Raw genomic sequence first — 16543 nt, 5'->3', positions numbered from 1 at the left:
GCAACTCAGCACATATATCAAAAGGTAAGCTCTATAAGCTCTTTACCCAAAAATTCCATTCCAGGAATTTACCCTAGGGCACAAGTTGTGGAAGAGGATGGACATCCGGGTATCTGGAGGAATAAGACGGCATTGTGAACCAGTCTTCTTCAACAACGGGGTTAGTTAAATACATATGATGAAATGTCACAAAACAATGAAAAATTAAATATTATGCTTCTCCTAAATGTGATACTATGATGTGATTGTTATTAAATAAAGCTGTGCATCATATTTTGAACAGAGAAAAAGGCAGATAACAAAATAGTATGTATAATACCCTGCCTTTCTGTGAATATATACGTAGAAAAAAAACCTGAATGGTTTTCTCTGGCCAACAGCAAAAAGTAAACATCAGAAATAAGAAATGCCTGAGTTTGAATCCCAGCTCAACCGCTTCTGAGCAGTTGTGTGACCTCCAGGGAGTTATGTGTCCTCTCTGCCTCACTGTCTCAGCCTGTAAAATGGGAGGATAATAATTGTACTACCTCACAGAGTTATGAGGATTAAATGAGCAGATACATTAAATCACTTACAAGAGTAACTAGCATATAATAAGTACTCTATATGTGTGTGCTATTATTACAACAAATTATACTTTCTAATTTTTTTCTTTTTTTGAATCTCTTCTTATTTTTCTAAAAAGGAAAAAAGATTTATGTTAATTTTTTGAAAATGCAAAATTACTGATGACATGCAAGAAAATAAGTTTTTGTGTAGGGGCTAGAGAATCTCTTCTTGGGGTCATACCATTCAGAATGGTATCGTTGGAGGACTTTGGGGGAGTATTAGCGTGGCCATTTGAGACCTGATCATTCTTGAGTCACTGATTTGAAAAAGTCTACTTTGAAACAGCACTTGTGGGTTTCTCTGAATCATGTATGATTATTAGCAATTAAAATTTACCATTAAAATAAACCATTCTGTTTCATCTTTACTGAGATATATTTATTCAAAAATATCAACACGGCTTTAAAAGTTTTGGAGACATCTGTCATATGGTTTCAAATCAGATTTTAAAAGAGAATATAATCTGGAATGTTTTATTAATTCTGATTGGTTTTTAAACTATGCCTTAGTTTCACTGAGGATGTTTCATGCAAAGTTTTCGTTTTTTTTTCAAATTCAGAATAATCGTTACATTCTGATTCAGTGGTATATGCATGGCCTAGTGAAATTTATACATATGGAAGATTTTTCTTGATTAATAAGTGCACATTTCTAAAATTACCGATGCCATTTGGCATGGAATTCTTGATAAATTTTGTAATCGCATTTTTCTTTCAATCTTCTTTTAAAATCACTGTAAAATATACCTCTTTAGAGATATTATTTAATAGAAATGCACAAAATCAAGAAATTCAAAACTTCAAGAAACAAACATAAATTATAGAAATTAACATGCAATAGGTACACCTCAGTAAGGAAAGAATACTATTAGCTATGAAAGGATTTGTTTTCAACATAAATCAATATTTTAGTTCTCATTCAAGGAAACAGAAATAGGCTGGTGCCTAGGACTCATGAATTATTTTCAAAGTAGGGTGAACTGCATCCAATCATATCAGCAATTGCATTGAAAGATTCCCTGTGTGGTTTGGAGCAGTCCGTGTAGATCTCTAGCCACAAGTTACCTGACGATCTGGACCAGAAGATATGTAAGGTGCTTTTGTGTGGTCATTAGTCAAAGTATCTAAAATGAATAGATGTTAACACTGACCTGTTAGGAAGAGAAGAAATGCAGTAGGGACTCTTTTCAGAATCTAAAGATGATGTATCCACTTTTTTGGTAAATGCTTCCAAAGCACCCTATGTCTGGCACCTTCCACGTTATAATAAACTTATTTATTGTCTGTCTTCCCTGTTGAACTTGAAGCTAATAGCAAGATCAGAGACTGTGTCTTATCGCGTTACTTGATCCAGTGCTGGTTATACTGTTCCACCAACAGCCCTCAGGCCTAACTTAGAATCTGAAGCTGGGATCCACTGCCTAGGAGACAGGAACACATCTTACCAGAATGCCACCTGCTTCGTATCGTTTCACATGGGAACAGAGGTGGCGGAAGTGAAGACAAAAACGCCAGAAAATCACATTTCTTCTCGTATTTTATTTCTAGAATTTCTTGATTGTTGGTATGTCTTTCCGAATCAAAGTGGGAGAAACCAATTAAAATATCGCATTTAGGATTTAACTTCTCCTGGTAGAACACCAAGCTGATCACCAAAGGTCACTATTTAATCTTTTCTTCAGTGCCTTTTTTTTAATCCTCCTGCGTGGACTTTATCATTTTCAATACCTATTTAAGTAATTCAGACACTCAATTACTCTTTAACAAATTTTTTATCGATGACCTCTCTCAAGTATGGTATGGGGGGTGCCTGTCATTAGCTTAATGTCGTACAATTAATATCTCCTCGGTACTCCCTCCTCATCCAACAAGTAACACTGGTAAGGGTCAACCTATCTGTTAAAGGTAAACCTTGTCCGGTTCAACAAAAGAATGAAATCACTCTAGATCTATTATTTCTCGGAACAGAATATTCCCATTTGCATAACATATTCTTCCTTTGACAAGTTGCCAGGAAGAAACACCTCATGCCCATTCTTCCCAGAGCTCTTTCTATGGCATTAAGAATAGAAGAAATTACCATGGTGGCCTCAACACTATTATTCTCTCCCCTTGCACCGCCTGGCCCCTCCTGATTTACAGTATCATGCCTTTTTGAGAGCTCTGTCACTGAAATGCCCAGGTAATGGACAAAGGGGAGCCTCCTACATAATGTAACCTCACACGAAGGAAACTGGTTCATAGGTTGCAATATTAGGGTCAAATGCAGAGCCTATAACCCTTGGGTTGGTTGAGAAATAATAGCTGGAGTCAAAATTTGAATAAAACTTAAATCTGAACGTAGTCAAATGATCTATGATCTACTTGTCTAGGGACGAGTAGAGTAGTAGGCCAATAACATGCTTAAATACCAAGGGAAAGCAGACAGTTGCTACTCTCAGGGGAGCACTGTGATATTAAAAATTACAGCCTGCAGAAAAATGGATGTCTTTCCTTAAAATATAAGTGTGCAAGATAATGCTGATGATGGTTCTAAATAGAAGCGTTCTGGTCCTTGAGGAAATGGGAAAGTGAACCATTTATGAGTAAAGACTTCCTCTGTCAGTAGGCAAGTGTGGTGGTTAATTCTGTGTGCTGACTTGACTGGGCCACAGAAGGCCCAGGTATTTGTTCAAACATTATTCTGACTATGCCTGCGAGGGTGTTTCTGCATGAGATCAACGTCTGAATCATAGACGGTGTCGAGCAGATTGCCCTCCATAATGTGGGTGGGCCTCATCCAATCAGCTGAAGGCCTGGATAGAATGAAAGGCTGACCTTTCCCCAAGCAAAGGGAATGTCTCTTGCCTGACTGCCTTCAGACTGGGAATCAGCTTTTTTCTGCATTTGGACTCAGACTGAAACACCAGCTCCCTGGGTCTTGGGGCTTTGGACTGAAACTAACCATCTCCTCTCCTGGGTCTCCAGATGGCTGCCCACAGATCCTGGAACTTGTCACCCTACATAATCACGTGAGTCATTTCCTGATAAATCTCTCTATGCGTACATTTATCTATACATCTCTACACTATATATATACCTCTGTATACTATACACAGTTGTGCCTTGGACAACAGGGGGATTGGGCTGCTGACCCTCTGGCAGTCAAAAATCCATGTGTAACTTTATAATCACCCCTCTGAATCTGAGGTTCCAAATCTAAGCTTCCAAATTCATGGCTCTGCATCCTCAGATTAAACCAACCTTGGATCCCTGCAGTACACATTCATTGAAAAACTCCATGTATAAGAGGACCCATGCAGTTCAAACCCATGTTGTCCAAGGTGCAACTGTGTGTGTATCTCCATCCTACTAGTTCTGCTTCTCTGAAGAACCCTGTTCTACAGCAGCAGAGTTGTGGAAAGAGCTCACATCCAAGGAGAGACAAACCATCCCGTGCCCCGTTGCATGAGAGGCGTCACACCCATAGAAGAACCAGGGTCAGAGCATCAGGACTCTCCATGGTGTGACCAGCGGTGCTATTTGGCTACTAGCCACGTGACATCCCCAAGGCTTAGAGACCCTTTAAATTTTCTGTGCCTTCAAATCGGTTAGGTAATTTTTCCAGTTGCCATTTGAGCACGTGTTTGGCACGTGTGCTTCTGAAGGAACCGATCGGAGAGCTGACGGAGCAGAGCACCCAGGCTGGAGTGCCGTCCGCCTCCTGCAGGTATGTGTTTTCATCTTAGCTGGATGCTTTGATTTTGGAGATTAAAGTACGGGGTATACTTACGTCATTGGGTTACTAAAATGGAGCTGTCATTTTCGATTACTCAGTCACGAGGGACAGCTTTTAAGAAAGGGAAATGCAGAATTTCAAGCCTTGATTGGTTGGCTTCTGTTTCCTCATTTGTGGGGCAGGTGGTTCTCAGTTTACAAATGGGACACAGGTTGATGGTGTATCAGCTGGCTGATCTTGATATTCCAGCCCTTGTTTATCCTTCAGGGGCCTTAAACTTGGACAAGTCAGAAAGCTCTAAAAGACAGAGCTTTCTCCCCCTTTCCCCTTTTTATCTGTAAAAGGGGAGTGGGTTATGTTCCTGGAGTTGCTGTAACAAAGTACCACCGTCTGGGTGGCTTAAACAACAGAAATTCATTCCCTTGCTTCTGGAGGCTGGAAGTCCAAGATCAAGGTGTCAGCAGGGTTGGTTCTTTCTGGAGATTCTGAAGGTGGACCTGTTCCAGGCCTCTCTCCAGCATCTGGTGGTGGCCAGCAATCCTTGGTGTGCCACTGCATCCCTCCAGTCTCTGAATCCATCAGCACGGGACGGTCTTCCCCCTGGGTCTCTACATTTTTCTCTTTCCCTCTTTTCTTATAAGGACACCAATCATACTGGATCAGGACCCACGCTAACCCAGTATGACCTCAAATTAACAAATTACATATGCAAAGACCCTACACCTACACCTGCTCCTCACACAGGCCATCGCTTTGCAGCCTCTGAACGCACTTATGAGGAAGGAGCTATAATGGTCGTTATTTTGTAGGATGTTCATCAAACATACATGTATCCATTTAGGTCACCTTATCAGAAAGGTGTCTAGTGACAAGATAGCACCGTCCCTGGGCTATGACCCTCTCTCCCCACCCTGTTTTGTATTTTCCTTAGGAGCACTGGCTACCGCCTGGCATGGTGTATACAGTTGGCCCTTGAACAATGTGGGGTTTAGGGAAAGACAACATGTAACTTAGGGTAAGCCCTCTGGTTACACAGTTTTGTATCTGCAGATTCAACCAACCTCCGATCTTGGACTACTGTCGTATTTACTATTGAACAACACAAGTATAAGTGGATCCATGCAGTTCAGACCCGTGTCATTCAAGGATCAGCTGTATTTGGTTTGTTTGTGGTTTTTCTCCCCACGAGACCAGGGATTTTTATCTCTTTGGCTCCCTGCTCTATCCCTGGCACCTAAGATAGGATGAAAAAATCCTATCTTATAAATAAATGAACAAATTTATTCTATAAATGAATGAACAAATAAATGAAAGAAAGGATAGTTTGGGAAACTGAGAGGTTAAATGAATTGCCTGTCACAGCAGATCTAGGACTCAAATCCAGGTTTTTCCGACCCTGGAGACTGCGCTCCGTGAGCAGCTCTGTCCTTGCGCGTTGCAGCCCAACCGTCTCTCATGGTAACCCGCCCCCCATCCCTGCCAAGGTCTTAGAATTCTGGGCAGAATTGCTCCAGAAGGGGCAACGCCTTGGGATTCGGTTTTCTTTTCTCTGTACTCGCCTGTACCGCCAAAGTACTGCTGTGGATAAAACCATTCCCTTTCTAGAACCAATATTTCTGGGGGTTAAAAAGAAAAACAGACTTACTGATGTTGCTGTCCAAATGCTTTGTGAAATGTCAGAAAACATACATACAACCTCAAGTCAGAGCCTAAAGATCTAAAGATCTGAGAGATTGTTTTAGTCCAAAACCCTCATTTTACCTGAGGGTCCTTTGACGTGTGGTCCTTCCAGCTAACTGAAACACATATGAATATCTGATGCACACTTTATTATTTTTTCTCAGATTCATAAGGCTTTTTTTTTGTTTTCCAAAGGAACTAGGAAACTCCTCTGCATTAGAGATCAGGCTACATTTCTTTGTATTTCCCACATCAGTTATTAAAACAAAATGCTGGATGATTTCTTGGTCATTTACTGTCCAGGAAAACCTATTTCAAGTAGCTTGATTTCTTTTGGGGTTTTTTTAGATTCAGAAAATACAGAACTTTGTTACTCTGTTGACCAAATACAATATTAGGAGTAACTCTACGTAAACATGTGCCTTTGCTGGACAAAGAGACTTCTTTGAAGAAGTGAGATGGGGAAGCACCGAGCAATTCTGGGGGCAGAGGTTCCAGCCTCGATGTTGGGTAAGGGACAGACTTACAGTTGTTTAAGGGGCCCTAGAAATGTCTCCTAATAAAGAATCTGAATCATTCAGAAATGCAGCCTCGTGCCATGGATATGGGGCGGGGGGTCAATTTCTCCTCTCAAGAGTAGCATCTTGAGATACCCATGCAACAGAGGGAGGTGGGCACATCCTACGTGAAATATTCCAGCACTCTCTGTGTCCTGTAGAGAAGGATGAAGAACCGCTTACTGACACGCACAAGTGGATGCAAACGCACACCAAGAGTGCCCTTTGGGGGCCTGCCTGGAATCCCACACAATCCCCTCTGCTGCCCAAGGAATTGTGTGAGAAGAGCGAGCCTAGGGTCCGGCCGATTGGGAGACACATCACCGCTTCTCCGGGGCCCGGGCAGCCTTCTAGAGGGAATGCCGGCGACGCTGGATGAGTGCTGGGGTCTCAACACAAGCCTAGGAAGCCCGTGAGGCCACAGGCGTTGCCTGATTCGTTGTTAGAAACGTTTAGATTCTCTATTTTATATCTGGAGCTCACCGTCCCAGCCATCTCACGCGCGTAGAGCAGCAGAGATTCCAACAGACGGGAGGGTGGGTCGGTCCCTTTTAAAAATTTGGCCGGCTTGGCTTTCAATGCCTGGCAAGCCGGAGCCGCTCCTAGGAGCCAGGCCCCCTTCCAACCCGCATCCATCCACATTGCCTTCTGCCAGCCAGTTAGCAGCGCTCGAGGAGCCAGGATTTAAGTGCAGTCTGTTTGCCCGCGATGAGTCGTGGACCCCGCGCTGCAGCCCCGCGCCGCTCTCAGAGAATTAAATTACCTGCTAACCACCTAAAGTGGTCCTGGGAGAACGGGGGTTCCTGCTTTCATTTCCACAGGACAGGAGGGGACGGAGGGGACGGGAAAGGGCAGGAGATAGAAATGGAGGGCAGAGGGCTCTTGGAGAGCGGGGTCTGCTTGGCACCGGGCCTGGCCCTGGGGGGCCGGCAGCCAGTGCGGTCCTGGCAAGAGCTCCTGGCGCCCGCGCTGCTCCTTCCAGGGGTGGGCGGAGTAAACCTGTCGTTACTATGGCAACTAGTCTCCCTGGTTACCTGGAGAGGATGAGTCCTCGGAGAACGGAGCGAGGAGCAGCTGAGGCGAGGTGTGAACGGCCGCTCTGGGCTTGGAGGGCGGCGAGGCTGGGAGGAGAGGCGCCTCCGACAGAGCGCCCTGGTTGGAAGGCATCGGGCGGCCCGGCGCCCGCCCCGCCTATACGTGTGCCGGTGGGAGGGGGCACCTGCAGGCACCGCGCCTGAGATTAGGGGTGTGCTTCCACATCGCAGGAGGCCCGCCCGCAGGTGCCGCTCTGGGGACCAACTCTGATTCCTGAGACTGGTTTCCGGGGCCGTGGGAGGCTTTACAGGAACGATTCGTTAGGGGCAAGTGTGGGTCCGAACATCCCAGGACCGAGGCTCCAATGAAGGTGATTCAGATAGATCTAGAGAAATGCGCCATTACCCAGAGAACAGAGAACCCTTCCCCGGTGGAGCAGTGCAGAATCAGGAAGATCCAAGTGAGAAGGTGAACTTCACAGGTCCCGGACTAAACCTCCGGAGTCCCAGGTTCCCGTGTGCTTTTCCGCCTCTGGGTCTCTGCTGGCCTCTCTCTGTCTCTGTACAGAAGTAACTCCAGGCTCACACCTTCCCTCCAGCACAATCTCAGTTTCCTCTTAATGTAAATGCTGAAAGAACCAGGAAGCCAGTACTTGAAGATTTGAGAAGGACCATTTGACTAGCTTCAGTCTTTGCCACTTTATTTCTTGTTGTTAAAAAAAGGAAAAGAAAAGAAACAAAAAAGCACATGCACGGCCCAGAAACACGGCCTCTGCACGGTTCTCCTGTTGGAGGAGCAGCTCGGCTCCATCAGGCAGGGGACGCTATGGACGCAATTTCCCAGGAAAACGTGTTTGTAGAGCAGATTGCATAGAAGGTTGTCCAGGGACTTGAACCCCCTGCAGCCTCCTGTTCCCCACCTACATCAGCCACTTTTCTGTAGCAGGGAGCCTTGCGGAGCCTACAGTGCTGCTGGGGTTACTACTCGTCTTGTGAGGAACAGCCTTCCTGCGTCCGGCTCACACAGGGGCAGCTCTGGTAGTCACTTTCCCCTTGACGTTGTTGGGAAGATTATCTGGGACTCTCAGCCCATCCCCATGACCCTCCAAACTGCCAAACTCACCCACAGAACACCCTGTGGTCTGGAGGGCTCCCAAGGTCAGGTGACCCGAGCCTTTGGCAGTCCCTTTGCAGGGACCGGGAGACCACACACGGACTACACGCCTGCGTGCCCCAAGTGAGGCCGACAGGACAGCAAGGAGCCCGCGGCCCCTGCTGCCACTAGAAAGCGCATCGCTGGCGCCAGGGCCCTGCCGGGGGAGCACTGAGGCCTGAAGGACCCAGGCTTCATCACAACACTTTTGCTCCAGGTTTCCCTTCAGGAGCAGGTAACACATACACCTTTGGGGAAATTCAGGAAGTGATGACCTACATACGCACCTTTTCTTTGTAGCCTCTGACACTTAGGAAGGACCTCGAATGTGCCTTAAGGGCCAAATCCACTGGTTTAGCAAAGTCGAAAAAATGGGAATGACCCTGCTTCTATGTGTAACTCCGAAACCTCCTATACCTCCCTTTCACAGAAGTGCAAGGGGATTCATCATGAAGGTTTATAAAAAGCTCTGGAGAAATAAGTCATTACTCATCAATGCTAAGTATTATTAAGGATGTGGATAACAATATCAAGATAAATATAAAATTTTAAATGCTGTGCGTTTGCTCCGTGTATTAGTAATAACCTTCCGGGCTTCAGTTCTGCTGGCTGGAAGAAGCACCCACGTTATCCAGTGCTCCTTTGGGGTCATTTGAACACCTGACACAACTGAGGTTAGAAAGTCATTCGAGAGGACTTCTTGTCCAGGGATACAGAATTACACAGACTTAGGTGACTGCCAGGGAGTCTGCTTTATTGGTACCTTTGAGACTGTCTCCTGGGCCATCCAAGGCATTCATAAAATGGAACAGGATTTGTATCCCCTACTCTTAGAGACCCAACGGGGATAAAAGTGCGTGCCTGCTTGGGAACAAATTCCTTGAACGAGTTGCAAAGTAAACGCACAAAAAAAGAAAAGTGAAGAAAAACGAATTCATCTGCAAACGTTAACGTATGCACAGAGAAGCAATTTCTAGGTCCAACTGAAAAGCTTGCTTTGTTTTTAACCACCCTCAGATGCACAAAATAAAGACCCCAGCCATACAACACCACCCATCATGCAGGGAAGACACAGAAGGTAACTGCTCATATGAAGGCAGAACAAGAGAAAAATCCCAGGTGTCCCAGGATGCAGTGTCGTTGGCTGCCCGGCTTGGATTTAGAATCTGGGTACAGCCCATGGGCGCATACTGGGGGAGGAAAACCAGCAGAGAGAACACCGACCCTGAGGCTTCTAAATGCACCAGTAGAAAATGGATGTATCCCCTAAGAGCTCATGGGCCTAATTAAGATTTTTTGAACTTGATCAAAACGTTAATTACTTTGCACATACTGAGCAAACATATAGATGTCACATCCTATGCATGTTTCTTTCAATTGCCGTCCTGGGAAGATAGATGGAAATGGAAAATAGCGCCTCATTAAGTAGACTCCACATCTCTACCCCCCCCCTCTGGTTCTCCTGGGTGCTACATCTTTGCTGACCATTTTGTTTCTCTTTATAGTCAACCAGGTAGCATATTATAATACCAGTGACTAATATTTATTGAACATTTACTCTGGTCAGGCCCTTTTCCTTTGCTTCTCTATTGGATCTGTCAATAAAATTACAAGATGGATTTTAGTATTTGCATTTTATGGGCATTCGTACTCAGAGAGGCCAAGAATGTGCTCTGAGTGACACAGCTGTAAGTGGTGGGGCTCCAGCCAAACCCAAGTCTGTCCGGCTGTAAAGGCCACACAGGCTTCTGCCCCTGTGCCTCCACCTGATGGAGGAAGGAGGCAAGTGGGCCAATCCTGCTACATCAATACCTGCCCTGGAATACGCTGGCAGCCAGGCTTACTTCACTGTGGAAGCAGAGAGAATTCCATGTGTTTCCACCCCACTGCACATCTCTGTCCTCCTCTTAATGTACATTTTTCCCCGTAGGTGTCTGTGGGTGGGATTGCTAATGGGTTACATGTTTTCCTGGCCGAACCCTGGAAATTCACAGAAACGTGTTCGCAGAAATTGCTCCGATACGCCTTTAATGGATTTCTAGTGTTAATCAAGGAGATGAATAAACCTAAACCCGGAGTGTCCTTTGCTCCCGTGCACGGCAGTTCCACAGCCTAAAGACCAAGAGGACCTCTGTTTTGTGTACCTATCCGGATGCTTTCCTTTTCTTTTCGGAAATGAAATTCTCTCTCCACCCGGTTAAGGTCCTTTGAAGGGCATTCCCCCCTTTCTTCTCTCCTGCTTGTGGGCCGATCGCAAACTTCACTGTCATCCAGCACTCGCTCTGGAGCCCGGCTCTCAGCGCCCTGAGGGGTGTCCTATCCTGGAGCAGAGAGAACTGCCAGCCAGAATTCGGTTCCTCCAGAAACAGGACTGGCAGGTGATGTCACCCGGTCATCCTTGTATTCCGATGGATGTGCATTGCATCAGGAAATAAGCAGGCATTCGCTGGGTACCTGAAATGCATGTCCCCAGGTCTATTCAGCAGTGTGTCGTGCTCTGTGGTCGTCCGCCCTCAGCTTCTCCTTCGGGGCCTATTTGCTCTTGTCTTATACACAGTTCTAACAAACTCTGGGGTTTGGCTTTCTCATCCCCAGTATCTGAAAAACAACAAGTTGGAAGGGAGGAGGGTGTATTTTCATGGACAAGCATGCAGCCATCAGTGAGAAGGGAACCTGAAAACATGATTACAAGAAGAGGTGGAAATTTTAAACAGATACAGCCAGCATTACAAAAGCAAGTAGGGGGAAACAACCTGAGTCCCCCCGTGGTCCTGCAGGATCAAGGCACCACGTCATCGAAGCATTAACATCCATGATGAGGAACTGAAGTCTTAAAGGTTAAAGTTGGTTCCCTAAACTTTCTTTTAGCAGGAGGGAAGTGTGTGATAGTTGAGAGGAAATGCTAAAAATTTCAACGTGCTGGCATCTAGAGTGATTCCTCTGTTACAGGAAAGCAACTCATGGGGAATCCCTCACTGCCTTCCTCTCGGAGAGAAGCAGCATGGAGGCTGCTCTGCTTGGATGGAAAGTGGGGTGTGAGATGCTGAACTTGGCCGTCCAGGGCTCCCCTGCTCGCGGCGGCCACCCCTCCTCATGGATACTCACTAGGGGACTAAAAACGACTGTCCTTGGGGCCTTCACCTGGATCTGCTCACTGCGGTTTGGTTTTCATTCTGTACTGCAGGCACTTTCTCTACCCCTCAGTTTAAATTATTTATTTGGCAAAGAAAGTACCACTTCCTTCTCATGTGAAAATAATAAAAGGAAGCATACAATTATGCATTTATGTTTGGTAAAGCATGAATCACTTATGCACAGTTACTCCCTGTCTAATAGTGACGATGGAAATAGTAAGAGTCATAGCACTCATCTGTCTCTCACGGGCTTGACCTTGCGCTAAGCGTGGACACGCATTATCTCAGTTAAAATTCACAACCACTGAGAAGGGTCAGACTGTTATTATTCCCATTTTGCAGAGGAGGAAACTGAGGCCCAGAGATTCAGGTAACTTACCCAAAGTCTAGTAAGGGGTCTAGCCAAGACAAGTTGAGGGTATTATCCTCTTGGTTCCATAACTGATAACACTGAGGATTTACCAGGAGCCTTCATAGGTTTAATCTTATGCATGTGGCACCAGCCAGAGAGCCCAAAGCCTGAGGGCATTAACATTGAGGGGATTCATTCCACACCTGGGTGGAAGGGGAGTTCCTCCAATTTTTTTAACTGCTTCTCAGCATAGATCAGAAAAACGGACATTGTTTTAATTTCCACACTGGAGCAGCATTTGTTGCATCCCTTTGGTGGCTTTAGAGAGAAGAGGTTTCAGAGGGAGAAGTCGGGAGCCAGAGAAACTAGTGGGAGCCTGTTGTGAGAAGACCCGGGAGAGGTAGGTGATCATGGCCTTACAGGAGCCCTTAGGTGTGAGAGAGTCTACAATAATTATTTGGAGTAATTATTTGATCTCTGTATGATTTTCTTTTGACAAGCCTACTTACCTTCATCTTTATGGAATTCTTCTAGGGTTAAGTTAACAATTAATTTTTAACTGCCAGATTCTCTTTGTAAATGTCTTTGTGTGAGATTTAAACAATTCTCCAATATATCTTTTATTGATTTCTCGAAGTTGTACGCATTTTACAGTTTTTACAAATTTTCTTTACAATTCAGTTGTATTTTCTTTGCATTGTATCGTCTGAATCTCTATTATTGAGTGAGTCACCATCAACTTAACAGAAATTAATAAACCATTGCATTAAACAATGGCAACTAATTTATAAGTGGTCGGCTCATGAATGAAGATCTTCCTGCTTTGACGACTTCTTCTTCCCTGTGCAACCTTGCACCTCTGAGGACTGGATGACTGAACGTGGACCATGACCTTTCTCTTCTCTGTGCCCCAGTGCAGCAAGATTCTTCATCCTTCTATACCACAGTCCATGCTTTCCTGTCTTCATCCTTGCTCTGTCTTTCCACCAGGAATGCCCTAACCTATTTCTCATCTGTTATTTTTTCCATATAGTGTTTCCTAATCCTTCTAATCAGATTTATAGTCACTTTCTTGCTCACTTACTTTTTCATTCTTGTTTTCCTTTAACCTCTGTAACATAAAATCAAATATAAGTGCTTTAATGTGGTACAAAAGAAGTTCTATTTGTTCCATGTGGCTGACCTTTTCCGTCACTGTCTGATATTTGATACTCAAATAAAAGCATAAATCTGCTTATACTCCAGCAAGTGCTACGACTTGCCTTTGTGTCTGCATATTTATGACCTAACATAGTTTGTCTATTCAAAAATTGACATAGACATGTAGACACACGCACAGAGACATCCTGCACTACTTTTGCTTGACTAATTCGCTTCATTTGATGAGTGTTTCTCACACCATCACCTGGCTGGATGCTCTAAACCCCACATTTGTATTACTGTAATTCCTTGTGTCTATCACGTTACCACTACATACAGAAATGAATTCTCATGATCTGCTACATGTTGGTCTCTCCACCTAGACTTTAAGTTCCTTGGCGGCAAATACTGGATCATACCTTTCTTTAAATCTGCAACATCTGGTAGAACATGTTACATAGCAAGAGCTTTCTAAGATTGGTTTAATTAAGTAATGAATATTATGAGCTTTTTGTTATAATTATGTTTAGTTGCAAACTCCTAAAAGGCAGAGACTATACTCAACTAAGATATAGCTCAGTGATCAATACCCCCTGGTGGGGAAAGGTCCAAGCATGTCACCATGCATTCTTCCCCTTAATCTTCACCCTGCCTCTCCTGGTTGGATAACCCTGGGCAGATCACTTAACCATGGAGCATTCCCACCATCTGTGAAGTGAGAGGACTGGGCTAGCTGGTCCCCAGGGACTCCTCCAGCTCCACAACTCCATGAATCATTGGACAATATGTGACTTACTGAACAGGAAATTTCCTTTATAACCAATTCCTGATTTTTTACTTATATATATAGTAATATGTTTTTTAAGCCTGTATTTTACATTCAGGAGTAATCTGCAAATATATCAACATCTTTCTAGTCTAATATTTAATCCAGTAATGATTTTACCTCACTGATAAAGTGGATTCACCATCTTGGGATAAAAAGTTTGAGATGCTTATAAGGCAATGATTTATTTGGAGCACTGTGTTCCTTTCTTTTCCAATAGAACTTTTAAACTATTTCAAGTGTGACTACAATGCAGAAAGATATCGTGGTCCTCACTCTAGAGAGGAAATATTAAAGCACAACAGTTTCAAAATAGAGGTAACAGACAATAGAACATGCATTCAGAGGCCATCAGGAAACGCCACTCCTTCTCATTGTTGAAAGACACTCAGAAGAACCAACTCTTCCTGCATATATGTACCACAGGAAACTATCACAGATGAAACTGCTTTCACCGTTTATCTGGTATAGACACAGCTTTTGAGTATGTTACGAACCTTTTCACCTTGAAGCGACAGTATTTTCAGGAAGGAAACGTCAGTTTTGTGCTAGCATCTGAGAATACCAGTGTATGGTGCTCTATGTTGTTATACAAGTTCGTTAGCATTATTTGGTGCAAAGAATGTAATTTTCAGGAAGTTAAACAAATCTGCAAGTGAGAAATCTGGCATTGTAAAAGAAGCAAGAGCAAGAAACTTTGCCCGCCTCAGGAGATTTTAGAGCAGGTGAGAAGATGTCTCAGGCGATGTACGGTTATGCGATCATGTAGAGGACGCAAGGAAATGCTGAAAAGGTCAGAGGTTTGGCTGATTCCAATACACGGTTAACTGTGAGAATGATGGCTGAAGAGTTCAATTTATACCAAGGGACAGATGCTCACATATTCTGAAAGAAAACGTGAACATGAGGAAAGTTTCTGTGGAGACTGCACGAAGCGCTTTGAGTGACGAACAGAAGCAGCAAGGTCTTGACGTTTGTCCTGAGCTTTCAGAGGGAGGCTGGGTGATACAATGCTTTAGGAAGAAAAGAGTGACCAGGAGTGAACCAAGGAGCAAGAGAACTGAGACTCAAGAGAAAGAGAGGCTTCGGCAGACACATCACATCCCCAATACTGCCCCCCCAAAAAAATCCTTTATTAAATCATCGTTCAGGTAGTCAATACACAGTGGGTGAGCACACACTAGGTATACAGAATTGTGTTGAGCATAGCAAGAGCTATAAATATGAGAAGACCTCATGCCTGCCTTCTAGCTCTTCATAATATAATGAAGGAAAGTAAGACAAGCATAAGAATCATGATAAATATCATGATATGAGGCAGGAAATGGTGAGTGGTGAGGAATCGCACAGCCTAGCACTTTTATGAGGCACCTGCAGCTCTTTTCAGAATGAATACCAATGCGTTTCTTTTCTATCAGCGGTATACTCAACTTATCTTTCAAAGTATAATAGTATACTGTTGTATTTGGAAGAAATTCTGGGGTGGACTTTGGTATTATGCAAAAGGGGGAAATTATGATCTTCACTATCCAGATTGCTTCACAGCGCACTTTGCTCTAAATTGGTTTTGTTGTGTTGATATGGTGGATCGCACAGATGTAAAAGAAACATTTAAATAGACTTTAGAGGAATAGGTTTCCCACTTCTGAGAAAAGTTAAGAAGATGTGATGTACGTTTTGAAGGGATTCTCCAAAATGAGTCCATCGATGGCTTCTCCAAAGGATGTCTCTAAGTAGGATGATGTCCATTTCATCATATTTGGCATATTTATTGTAAAATATCATCACTTGAGATCATATATTTTATGAGTTTATTCATTCAGAAGGAAACCATGCACTGCATTCTTATGGTGTGCCTGGCATCTGGTAGAGCTAGATTTATGCATCTATCTCATCTAAAGTTTATAGACTGCTTAATTTTCATCAACAATCAGCAAATTAGTAGATTCCATGTTGACTTCCATTTGAACCTAAAGGCTTATTTATTTTACCATCCACATTAAGGAAACATTATAGAGAGCTTTTAAAAGAAAAACAAATAGCTTTGGGGTCACAGGAGTAGAAAGAATCCCAATCTATCATTCAGCCAGGTTCAGCAAACATTGCATTATGAACCAGTAGCCCCTAATGAGGACAGCTCCAATACACTAAACAAATACGCCATTATACTTAACTGACTTAGATAGAAATCTTCCAATTTCCTGATTGTTTATGGACTTGAGCCCATTGTGGACGACAAAGTGGCGTATATGTGTGTTTGTGACAAGCCTGAAGGGATATCTTAGGTATTAATGATGAAATGAATACATTTTACCATGTGCACCCAAGAAGAGACAAATAA

This window comes from Monodon monoceros, unplaced genomic scaffold, assembly GCF_005190385.1.
Source record: "Monodon monoceros isolate NGI ecotype Baffin Bay Population unplaced genomic scaffold, NGI_Narwhal_1 Super_Scaffold_1, whole genome shotgun sequence".
Taxonomy (NCBI): Eukaryota; Metazoa; Chordata; class Mammalia; order Artiodactyla; family Monodontidae; genus Monodon; species Monodon monoceros.
Note: the sequence above shows the minus strand (reverse complement) of the source record.